At 48.1% G+C, this 12,659-nt stretch overlaps 1 long non-coding RNA gene across 1 annotated transcript; it reads left to right on the top strand.

The window, feature by feature from the left end:
- Positions 1-73: 73 nt before the first annotated feature.
- On the top strand, positions 74-2,702 carry LOC136546272 (uncharacterized). The gene is made up of 3 exons (XR_010781319.1): positions 74-375; positions 1,412-1,492; positions 2,448-2,702. It is a non-coding gene; the product is annotated as an uncharacterized lncRNA (long non-coding RNA).
- Positions 2,703-12,659: the final 9,957 nt, after the last annotated feature.

Below are 12,659 nucleotides of genomic sequence, written 5' to 3'. Positions count from 1 at the left end.
CTTAGGTGACACTTTGAGAGTTTCTTTTGACCCCACACCCCAGCCCAGCTGTTCACTTTGTGGAGAGCGAAACCAGAAGCACCAGCCAGCCCACACCCTCACTCTCACACTCTCACTCTCACTCTCACTCTCTCTCTAGTTCATCCCTCTCTCTCTCTCTCTCTCTCTCTACTCTCTCACACATCCAAGCAAGTAAGGAGGAGGAAGAGAGGGGGAGGAGATTGGAGGCTAGCACCAGCACCTTGGAGCCATCTCATCCTCGCCATTTGGGAGCTAGGAGGAGAAGGAGGCAAGAAGGAGAACCAAGTCACCAAGGGGGAGTTCCAGCTTCTCCACTACACTGAGGAGCTTGAGATCTTCATCTTGCTGCCCTTGGTAAGCACATTTGAGGGTCCATCACAAATTCTTGCTTCACATGAACCTAAACCTAGAAATGACCAAATCAAGACATAGGAAATGTTTGAACACAATGTAGCTAGAACCACCTGGCTAGATACATCCTATAGTATGCTAGGAACTTCCCTTAGTAAGGTTTTCCACATGCAAACACCATAGCACAAGAATTGCATTTCGAGTTGTACCAAAATAGCACTGTCTAGGATCTGGCGGAGAGTCTGTCCCACCTGGCGGAACATTCCGTCAATGCTACAGCACGCCTAAACACTTAAGCAGAGCACTGAATAATTTCACGGTGCGTCCGTCACCACTAGCGGAGTGTCCGCGAAATTACTCATCAACACAGAGAGGTTAGGAGCTACAGACTTGTCTTGGCGGAGTCTCGTCAAACCCCATGGAAAGTCCGATAGGAATACTTTTAGGATTAAATTCCAACCTGAGAGACGTGAGTTCGTGGTGGAGCATCCGTCGAATCTGGCAGAACATTCCGTGCGAACCCCAACATTTAGAAAAACTAAGTACCCTACAGACTTGCCCGGACGGACTACCCGTCACCCCTGACGTAATGTCCCATCCTCCAATTCTGGAGAACAGAGACCTCCAGAGGCTACATACTTCACTGACGGAGAGTTCGTGCCCTCTAGCGGAGTGTCTGTCACTGCTACACAAACTTGATGGCCAAAATGCCTAAGTCCGTGTATGCTCACTGAGTGTCCGTCTAAATAAATTTTTGCAACCCGAGGCTAGTAAGCTTCTATCCAGCCTTGACGGAGCGTCCGTGCCTAGTGACGGAGTGTCTGTAAGTTCAGACACCCACAATTTCACTAAGTGTCAACCACCGCGGATTGTCCGATAGTATTGACAAGCACCCGTCAATACAGGCCGACAACCCTTACACCCTATGCCACATAAACATAATACATGTGATTAATTCATAATGAAACAACATCAATGCATAGCATGTTACATCATTTACTTTATGCATTTTTACTCATCAAGCATCATACATGTACAGGTGACGGAGCTCTTGAGAAGGTTGTTGTAGAAGAACCCCAGGAGGTTGAGGTCATTGACGAGCCACCTGAGACTGCTCAAGGCAAGCCCCTATGCATCCCTGTGCTTTGAAAATGCACTAATGAACTATGGTTAATTAAATGCATTGCTATGTTACTATATGATTAGTTTACCTATGAGTTTCCTAATTGAGCTTTCATACCTTGATGTTACCACACAACTCAAACATTGTTTGTTTACCTTTAAGTATCGAATATTAGTATGCTTAGATGGTAGAAGTCGGAAAGATGATGGGTTTCTCATCTCTCGTTATGTTTGTCCACTAAAGCAACATAAATGGATTATGATCTAAAACTTGATCAATGGTGAATGAATGGTGATGGATGGTTAGCGAGGGGTAAGGTCATGGCAAAATGGGTAATGGTTTTGGATGACATAGCTCGCTAACCGATTAAGGACCGTGTATCCGTGGTAGCAAGTCATGAACAAAATTGTACAAGCCACTTGTCATAAATGGGGATGACAAGCCAAGTACCTAATTGCGACCGCTCTATCCATGAATTCGGCGTGAAGGTGGCGCTAGGTAGATAGGATGCCATTACCTGGGCACCTATCTAACTGTTCATGGACACCCTTGGCTGGATTGGTGAAAGGTTGAGATACCAAGATATCCCTTATGTACCGACGGGTCTTATGGGCGATATCCCTTGTCTTTGGTAGGGTTAATGTGTTTTGCTGAGTTTCTTATTCGAAAGCTATAAGTTATATACTTCTAGATACAGATTAGAGTTGAATTAAAACAAGGACTCATGGAAGATCGAGATCCAAATGCAAATGCTCATTTCATTTAACAATGCTACGTTCGCGATTGCTTAAGTTTGTAGTTCACATCTATTATTCTTGTATAAAATGTGTTTATGCAAATTCAATTGTATTCCTTGCTACTATCCAAATGCATACTCCTTTGTTTAATATATTGGGTAAGTCCTATGTAGTACAATTGAGTACTCACCCTATGATAATCTTGAATTTTGTAGGTAACGTTGCACCCATGCATGGCTTCTTCTATGCTCCAGAGTCCCAGGAGGACCAAGAGTGGTAGAGAGGCCAAGCCTCGTAGATGTGTGGACATGGCACACGCACACATTGTTATCTTTTAAAACTATGTTAAAGACTTCCGCTAGACTCTAATGATGTTAGACTTGTGATGTATGAACTATGTTGGTGTGATGGACTAAGTTTGTGGAACAACCTGGTATTGTAAACTTAAGTATTTGGACTTGTAATATGTTCTAGTTGTGCTTGTGATATGTGCCTTCCCTTTTGCTTGATCCTAGATGAAGGTTGGTATTATTTAGTACATTGTATAGGAGGTGTACCGGGATGACCGATTAAGTGATTTATCTAACCTAGTGGTCAATGGAAGACTACTGAGCTGGGTACTCATTTAATTAAAAGGGTGTCGATCCTAACAAAGACTACACACCGAATAACCCGGAGACAGAAGCAACTTATTAGATCGCAAAGTTGCTACTATGCCACAAAGTTGCTCAAGTATAGGACAATTTTATTTCAGTGGACCACCTGATTGATGTTGTTTTTTCAAATAATTTTATTTTAGTCATGGGTTACTAGACAAGGCCACAGCGGATAGCCTGGTTGATGTTGGGTTTTGAAATAATTTTATTTCAGTAATGGGTTACTAGACAAGGCCATTCAATCTCCATGCCATATTTCCCTTGAGTGGTTCATCCTTTCTACTCAAATAATTAATCATAACTTCCGACGTTTGCACCAACTATTCTTTAGAGAACAGAAAATGGAGTTCTCTCCTTTTGCATCGCCTCATGCATACATTATTAGAATAACGTACAAATCTTCACTATGTGAAAAGACCAAATAGACAGGCAATAAGTAGCGAAAGTGACGGGCAGCATGCCCGTCATCCGGGATGCATCGGTAATGACTAGTCAAAAGTGACAAGTTAAGGTCCTCACTTTTGACATGCAATTGTGATGGCCATAATAGTTTTCTCTCATTAGTTTGTGTCACCCATGGCCCAGGGAGGATTGTGGTCCGACACTAATGACATAAAAAGTAACATGCCACAGAAAATTAGTTATTTTTATTGAGTCAAAAGTGAATGTTTATTAGGCCAGTCTCAATGAGATTTTTATTAGTTTCATGGCATTAAATAAGCTGACATGGCATAGTATAAATGAGGAGAGAGATGATAAAAGTTTCATGTGATGAAATGAGTTTCATGAGGATAAAACTTGTGTTTACACCGTTTCAACGCTTCAGAGTCTTGAAAACAGGGATATGAAACCCCCACTGAGACTAGCCTTAGGGCACGTACAATGGCCGTCTGTACCCCGTCTCGGAGACGTCCTTTTTGCGAAAAAATCCTCGGCTCGGCTTGCAGACGCTCATCCCGTTGCCTCGCGAGGCGACGGCACGGGCCCGTGCTCCGAGGCGGAACCAGCGAGCGCAGCAGCGTTGTAGGCCTTCGTCTCCGTGACTCGCCCCCGCGCTCGGATCCCACACGGCGCTCGCGATTTTGCTTGTTGCGCGCCAAGAATTCATCCGACAGACGGTCTTGGCGGCGGGCGGGGTAGAGATGCGACATCGGTAGGAGTGGAGGAGGGAGGTAGAGGCGTGTGGCCATCGACGGCGCGAGGACGCTGCGCGAGGAAGGGCCGGGGCGACGCCGGCGCAGTTGTCGTCGGCGGGCAGGCGGGCAGCCCGCTCGGGCTCCCCTATGGCATCGCGCCTTGCGCCGTCCTCGGCGACCTCGACTTCATGCATGCCGCGCTGCTTCTTCTGCCGTCCGTTCCCGCTGACGTCCCCGACCAAGCACATCAAGGCGTTTCTCTCGTGCATCGGCTCGGCCACCGGTCGCCGGCTTCCACGTCGCAGGTGCCCATGCCAACGGCTGGCTTCTCCTTCCGTCATCTTTGTGTGTGCGATTGTTCATTTAGTCTGTTGTTGGTTCTGGCCATTGAAAACTTGTTTGATCTCATCTCGTGCACTGATGACTGATGACTGTTGTTCAGCTATGGCTTTCTGCAAAGATTGGTAGAATCTGAAGGTTCCTTTGATCTGAGCTGATGCTCTGAAATTGACTACTGATCCATTATCTATTTTTCAGCAATAAAGACATACATCCACTGTGCAGTAGAAGTGGAAATTCCAAAGATCTTGTGTACTCTGTACTCTAAATTTTGTCAACCATGTGCCTCGTGCAACAGTACTTGCATGGTATACAAAAATTTATTTATAGTTGATCCTAGCTACATGCAAAGCATTAAACAGTTTAGAGACAGATCCTTATCTGTGGGTTGTATGATATGTCTTTATACTTGTCTGTATGCTATATTCGAGGCGCTTAGAGACGGAGCCCCGTCTATGGGTTGTACATGCCCTTATAGGCCCATCACTTTTTTACTCACTATTAATAGTGGTGTGTTTCCTACATGCCTATCACATTTAATTTACTCATCAGGAGTGATGCTCTTCCTTTATGCCCATGTCTAATTGGATGCATAGTCAGTGCTAATAGAAATATAGGCCTCGGAAGCCATGATGCAGTTATTGCATGTAATGGTCATCAATCCCCATTTGTGAGAATGGCCAGCTGTGACGATCGCCAATGATGCAAACTGCGTTAGGGGTGAAGAAGCACACGGGTGCAACACTACATTATGTGGTTGTGGTAATTTGAGATAACAACAGCTATGGCTACAACAAATCATGCAATGATAGCAGCAGCAACAAGAAGGGACCAACATGCCAACTATCACAAAAGTGGGCACATGGCCATAAACTCCTCACATAGATTCAATGAAATTTTTGTTCATCATGAGATAAACACAGATCATTTAGTGTGGACACCAATTTGTACACAAACACAGGAATAACAATCACGTCACTTGAGAATTGGAGAAGTTAACCATTCGAGACTAGTGTTGTAGTACCTTGTCCAAAATCTACTTATACCCCAGCTCCCATGTGGAACTGTCGATGAAATACGTCCAGCAGTCTATCAAGGGGTATGCCCATGATAGTAGATGAATCGATGGAGGTGCACATGTGGGAACCGGATGGTGACACAGAACGCAAGAGACAGCGATTAGACAGGTTCAGGCCGTCAGCTTTACGTAATATCCTACGTCCTGTGTTTGGATGAAAGCGTGGGGGGTCCCTACCCGCCTTATATAGCATGGGAGTAGGGTTATAGGTTGGTTGCATCTATTCTGTTTGGTTACATGATACGTGTTTACAAGGAATACAATATCTAAGATATCCGATCAGATTCTCCTTCGCCGTCAAGGAGGTTTCACGCGGTCTTGCGGCGCACGCCGACCTGTGTCGTGCCCCGCGCGGCTTGATCTGGTGGGCTGGGCCTCCCCTGGCGGCTCGGCCCATGTACAACCTTGTGGATATCGGGGGTTATACCCCCACAGCTAGTCCCCAAGCGCATTATATCTGTTGAGCAACACCGTCTTGAGCTTGTCCGAGCTGTCCAACTTGTTGTCAATCAGCAGGAGCAGGCTTCCGACTAGTTTAACTGGGAGCTGAGCTGTTGAGGAAGTCGTCCGAGCAGTTGAACGAGCACCCGAGCTATTAGAGCATATGTCCGAGCGGTTCAACTAGGAGCCGAGCTTGAACTCACATGAAGTCGAGATTTGTCAGAAGGGTGTAAGGAGCTCAAGTAAAAAAAATTTGAAGTCTCCATCTTAGATGAAGTGTGCCCACTTAGGTTCCGGGCAGCGAAGTTAGATGCTTAGCGTCCCTGATTTCGTCAGCGCGGAGGAACTTAGTTCCTTAGGAATGAATAGAGATGCTTAGCATCAATGCCTTAGATAGAATTGACTCTTAGAGCCAAAAACAGGGGGCTTGGACGATTACAATCTACGACTTAGTCGCTTTGTAGAGGACCAAGTCCAAAAATAAGCACATTCACCGCTCGGTGAAGTGTGCCCACTTAGTCCCCGAGCCTGATAGTAGGTGAAGTAACCACGTGGTGCCAGGCTCCAAAGTAGGAGTCCTCAGGTGCTAACCCAGTCCCTAGCTTAGCTGAGAAAAGTAGTGTAGAAATAAGTACAGTCACCGTAAGATGACGTGTACACATGTAGTCCCCGAGCCTGCTAGAAGATTTCAAAGATATCTTGTAGTAGGGTAAGAGAAAGAAAATATCTTGTCAAAAATATCTAAAAAACTCCGTCGAAGCAATGCTTAGCGTTGAATTTCGTTTCGTTGGCCCGCGTAAGATGCGGCTTGTCGCAGCGGCCCAGCGGCGTGCGGAGAATGCGAGAGAGGATGTGGCGGGGCGGGCATGGTTTCCCAAAAAGACTAGAAGGCGAAGGGTAAGGTGTCGAACCGTTATAAGAGCACCGTGGCCCCGGCGCGCATTCCCCGCTATTTCTCCGTCACTTCATCTTCTTCCTCGCTCCCACACCGCTGCACCTAGCAACCGCTCCATCGGTAGAGCAACTGCAAGCACGTAGTCTCCTCTAGGCCACAAATCTATTAGATGGCGCCCAAAAGAAACCGCGGTGGCTCGAGTAAGGCAATGTGTGAGCTCAATCACGTCGAGGAGTGGGTGGAGTCCGTCAACAACAAGGCAGCGCTCAATTAGTTGGTGGTGGATGGCGTGCTGCCCAATAGGGCAATGTCGGGATGGTGTCCAGTGGCCGATGAGAGTTGTCCTACTCCTCGTGGCGATGAATTAGTAGTTTTTGAAGATTACTTTATTGTGGATTTGGTGTTCTGATCCATCCGTTCCTCCGTGGGTTGATTGACTATTACGGGATCATTCTTTGCAATCTCAGCCCAAATTCCATCATTCATGTCTCTGTCTTCATCCATTTCTACGAGACCTATCTTGGCATTCTTCCCCATTTTGATCTCTTCCGCGACTTCTTCTGTTTGAAAACCCGGGGGGGTCTAGATCTAGGATCGTGGGCGGTGCATACTTGCAGCTTTGGGATGGGATGGTGGGTCAATACATCATCACCCCATTGAACACAAATGTGAAGTATTGGGTGTAGCAATGGTTCTACATGCCACAGGTGGAACCGTATGTGGCATGCGACGTTGATCAGATCCCCGTGAGCATCGCCAAGTGGTCGGAGAGGCCTAATGCTAACAGAATGGAGCAAGTGACGGAGCTCTTGGCGCTAATGAACCAGAGAAGGTTGGATGGGGTGATAGTAGCAATGAATTTCACTTTTCGATGAATCCAGCCCAACAAGGAGAGGGCACATCATGGGTATGAATTCCGGGGGGAGACCGATGGGACCTGTGAGGTACCCGAGGAGATCAGTCATGATGAAACCAAACAACGCATCTCGATGGTGTTCAACCTCACAGGGTGTCCTAGGATCAACGAGCAGTAGAGGCCCTTTAGTGTAGGGAGCCTCCCACCATGGGTAAGAGTCTTCTTTTTTGTTTCACTTGTTCCCTTATCTATTGCAATGTACTCATTCGTGTTCCTGAAGATTCGTGGGTAGGACCGGGCGGTGTACTTCTTGGCGGTGCCATCGGCTGACTAGCCAAGGGGGGTTGACGCTTGGACGAGTAGTCCCTGGCGTCAAGCTAGTTCAGAGGCTGGTGGGGACAGCTCGGTCGACCTTGACGACGAAGATGAAGATGAGCGGACGTCGTATGTCTGTGAGAAGCTCTAGGGGAAGTGGCCTACTAGCGAGGAGCTATCCCCAAAGAGAAGAAAGATGGCAGGGTCGTCTCATGGCGAGGAGAGGTCGGTGAGCATTGGAGCGTTCATCCAGCCTCGAAGACGGCAGATGATGGTGTCGAGCTCGTTAGACAATGACGGACCGGTGACACCTCCTTCACCGAGGGCCGTGACACCTCCGCCAGCTACACCAGCTGGGGCGGAGACACGCGAGAGATGGCAGATGCAGGAGGCCATGGCAACGATGCCCGATAGTACTCGGGCAACACCAGCGGCGACAGCTCGGGCGACCACTATAGTCCCTGAGACCGTGCGGATGACTCTGGTGGCAGCGGTGTAGGCAGCCACCGTAGTCCCCAGGACCGCGCGGGTGACTCCGGCGGCGGCAGTGGAGACGCCGAGCAGTTTGGGTGCTGGAGAGAGCGGTTCTAGGCGAGCGCACCAGTTCCAAACCGTGCGGCGGGAGTTCAAATTATAAGTTCCCTTCTTTATGCATGATTTTTCTCCAGCATGATGTTTTGTTACTTGATGAATTGCTTGCTTGTTGAAGTACGGAGTCTACTGAGGTCCTACAGCCTTCTACTATTGATGATGGGGGGTGTAGAGGAACCAAAAACTCCCCACACCCAGCAGGGACAAGGGGGGGCAGATCTGGTTGCCCCCACCGTGGAGCAACCTACGGCTGCGGAGCCGGTCGTCCCTGCAATGGAGGAGCCACCAGCTACTAGACCGACCTCGCCTAGCAGTGGGGTGCACGACAAGGGTGATCCGGGTGATGAGGGGTTGTGGAGTGTTACGACGATGTCGACTAATCCTGCTAGAGTAGGAGCAGGGGATGCACCGAGCAGCGCGACATGGGATCTGCCCAAGCGGCTGCACCGATGGCGTCGACAGTGAGAACAGGGCTCGGATGACCTATCCGAGCATAGCAGCGACCAAGGAGGGCACCTCTACAAGCGGCTGCTATGGAAGTTAAAGAGATTGCGAGGGGCCTGCTCTGCCTCCCTAGCTCCTCCGCATAGTTATCCAGTGTGGTGAGGAGTTTGAGATGCTAAAGGAGGGGGAAGCGAGCGCAGAGATGAAGAGGCTAAGAACCGACCTGGTGGCAATGATTGGCCGCATTGAGGTAAGCCTAAAAATCATTCTATTGTGTCCCTTGAAGATCGCATTCTTTTGACCCCTTGCTCTTTGCAGAATGTCATGAAAGTGTCCGAGCAGCGCCACTGGCAACTAGAGGAGATGGCCCCGGTGCTGGAGGAGAATAAGAATCTGTAGGCATTGGTGAATGTCCTACAGGTGCGCCTACTCCAAGAATGCCACCACAGAGAAGATTTGGAGGTGAAAGTCCTGGCATTGGAGATGGAGCGCCAGCAGATGGAGGTGGAGAGCCAGTCACTGGCCAAACAGCTTGGCCATAGTATCGACCAGCAGAAAGGTATGATTTTGGATCCTATTTTGTTAATGCTCAACGTTGTGAGATGTCTGGCTGTGATGAGCAGTGCTGGAGATGGAGCTTGGCCTTTCCTAGGAGGCCGTCATGCAACTGACTGTGGGGAAGGAGGAGGCAGAGGAGAAGGCCAAGAGGGTCATTGAAGATATTCAATGTGAGTGCTTTCCACTTTATTTTTACTTGTGTAGCATTGGATGCATGCTTAGCATACAACTACTTTTTTTGTAGAGTATCGGCACCAAGCGCACGCGTAGTTCAAGGTCTTTGGAGACCAGGTGAAAGCACGTGATGAGAAGATTGAAGCGATGATAGCAGGGATCAAGCCCGTGCTTGATTGCATTGGCTTCCAACCATCCAACAAGAGAGAGCGGCTGCCTAGAGACCCACCACCTCGGTCAATCATGGACTGGTGCCGTGTGGCATGGTCGGACTTCAAAGAGTTCACATGCAGTGCCGCCCAAGGAGCCATCATCCATGCACTTGATCAGCTGCGATCGCACTACCCTTTGGTGGATCTCCAGTGGGTGGTGACCGTCTATGCCTGAGGGATAGATGTGACAACGATCGCCAAGCTGGAGGACGAGGCAGAAGAACTAGTGAAGAGGTTGGCTAGAGACGTCGACCTGTTCGGCGAAGGAGGGAGCAGTACCCAGTAGATTAGGAAAAACTTATGTTGCAACATTGTGTAAAAGTACTTAGCAACTTTTGGTGAACACTTAGTGTTTATGGTAGGTTTTGTGTTTATATTTAATATAAACCATTCAAGCAGTTTGTGTGTAGCTGAGCCTCCAGCCTTAGCTAGCCTATTACCCATAACGTGGAGCGCGGAGCCTGTGTGTATGTAGGAAGAACAAAGCATCGCCAAGGAGCCGTTGTCGGCCACCCATAATGTAGAGGGCAGACGCTCGTGCACGTGTAGGGAGAAGCCAAAGATAGGGTCATCTCTGGAAACATCCGAGCATCAACATGATTGTTCAGGGATTTGCCTTAGGCATAGTTTGCATGTCATCTTTAAGATGTATGCAGAAAAAGATTCGCTTAGCGAAAGAGCATGGAGAAAACAATATGGAGAAACATCAGGGCAAAAAACTTTATTTAATACTCAAATATGAAAGGTATATATCTTTGAAATGAACGCTTCAAGTGTAGAAATGCCTAAGGAGATCGATGTGCCAAGAGTTTGGGACATCTCTCTCGTTCATGTCGCATAATCTATAGAATTCTAGTCAGGTGACCACCTTGATGATGAAGGGTCCTCCTAGGGTGAGGAAAGCTTGTGCATCCCGTCAGTCTTCTGCTTCTTGCGGAGTACTAAGTCTTCAGCCATGAAAAATCGATTGTTGATGTTGCGGTTATAGTATCTTCACATGCTATCTAGGTACTTCGCCATCCGAACACATGAGACCAGGCGCTCCTCTTCTAAGCTGTCCACTTCATTGAGCCAAGCTTGGTCGGAGTTCTCCTTGTTGTAGTTCTCCACCCTGGGTGCTCGAAAGGCAATGTTAGCAGGTAGAACAACCTCGGAGCCAAAAACCATGAAGTATGGAGAGACACTGGTGTTGCGACTGGACTGGGTCCTTAGTCCCTAGACCATAGCTTGTAGTTCCTTGAGCCATTTGCCAGGGTGCTTCTACTTGTTCTTGTAGAGCCTCTTCTTCAACATGTCTAAGATCATACCATTGGCGCGCTCGACCTAGATGTTAGCCCTGGGCTATGCCACCAAGACGTACTTGACCGAGATGCACCTTTTGTCGCAAAAGTCCTAGAAATCAGCGCCGATGAATGTAGACCCCAAGGCAGTGATGATGCTGTTCGGAAGGCTGAATCGATGAATGATGCTATCGAGCAGCTCGGCTGCCTTCTTCGCTGCAGCTTGGACCAGGGGTTTGTATTCGATCCACTTGGAAAATTTGTCGATGCAGACATAGACCTAGCGAAATCCTCCTATGGCGGGCTTGAAGGGCCTGATCATATCCAATCCCTAGCATGCGAAGGGCCAAGATGCAGGAATCATTTGTAAGGCCTAGGCTGGGACATGGATTTGCTTAGCAAAAAACTGACAGTTCTCACACCGATGAACTAGTGACTCCGCATCGGCGACCGCTGAAGGCCAATAGAAACTAGCTCAGAAGGCTTTGCTGACCAGTGTTCTAGAGGCTGCGTGGTTGCCACAAGTGCCATTGTGGATCTCCTTGAGTATCTTCTCACCCTCTTCCATGGTGATGCACTTCTAGAGTAGCTCCTCCTTAGCGTTCTTGTGATATAGCTTTCCTTCAACTAGGACGTAATGCTTGCTGTAATGAGTGAGGTGTTCCCTCTATGTGTTGTCAGCCAGGATGTCCATAGTGGTGCAGTATTTAAAGAAGGGCTCCCTCTAATCACTACTCAGCCTAGGGACCGTTGCGACTATCTGCTCAGCAGGTGGCTTTTCTTCAATGCCTTCTTGCCCCTGCTTGATGGACGGTGTCACAAGGTCCTAGACGAACACTCTAGCTGGGACTTCATCCTAGGTCGACCCTAACTTTTATAGCTCATTGGCTGCTTGGTTGTCAGCCCAGACCACGTGGTGGTACTCGATGTCGTAGAACTTGTCTTCTAACTTTCTTATCGCGGCGTAGTAAGTGTCAATCTTCATATTGGTTCAATTCCAATCCATGTTGAGCTGATTGATCATGAGTACGGAGTCACGGTACACCTGCAGGCATTTAATGCTAAGCTTGATAGCTATACGAGGACCATGAAGTGTTGCCTCATATTCAATGGTATTATTGGAAGCTTATCCCCCAATGGCGAGATGAAATATACACCTGCTCTAGCACCGTCGAGGTTGAGAAACCCATCAAAGTACATGGTCAAGTGCTTAGGGTGGTCAACCAAGATAGGAGTCTGCATATCCATCCACTCAGCGATGAAGTCGGTGAGCGCCTATGACTTGATCGTGTGGCAAGGCTTGAAGTTGATGGTATAGGTGCCGAGCTCGACCACCAATTTAATGATGGGGCCGCTGGCTTCCTTGTTCCGTAGGATGTCACCGAGTGGGTACTCAGTGACTACTACTATGTGGTAGGCGTTGAAGTAATGGTGGAGCTTCCAGGATGTGAT

Source organism: Miscanthus floridulus, chromosome 3 (assembly GCF_019320115.1).
Source record: "Miscanthus floridulus cultivar M001 chromosome 3, ASM1932011v1, whole genome shotgun sequence".
Taxonomy (NCBI): Eukaryota; Viridiplantae; Streptophyta; class Magnoliopsida; order Poales; family Poaceae; genus Miscanthus; species Miscanthus floridulus.
This window is presented reverse-complemented; position numbering and strand designations above follow the sequence as displayed.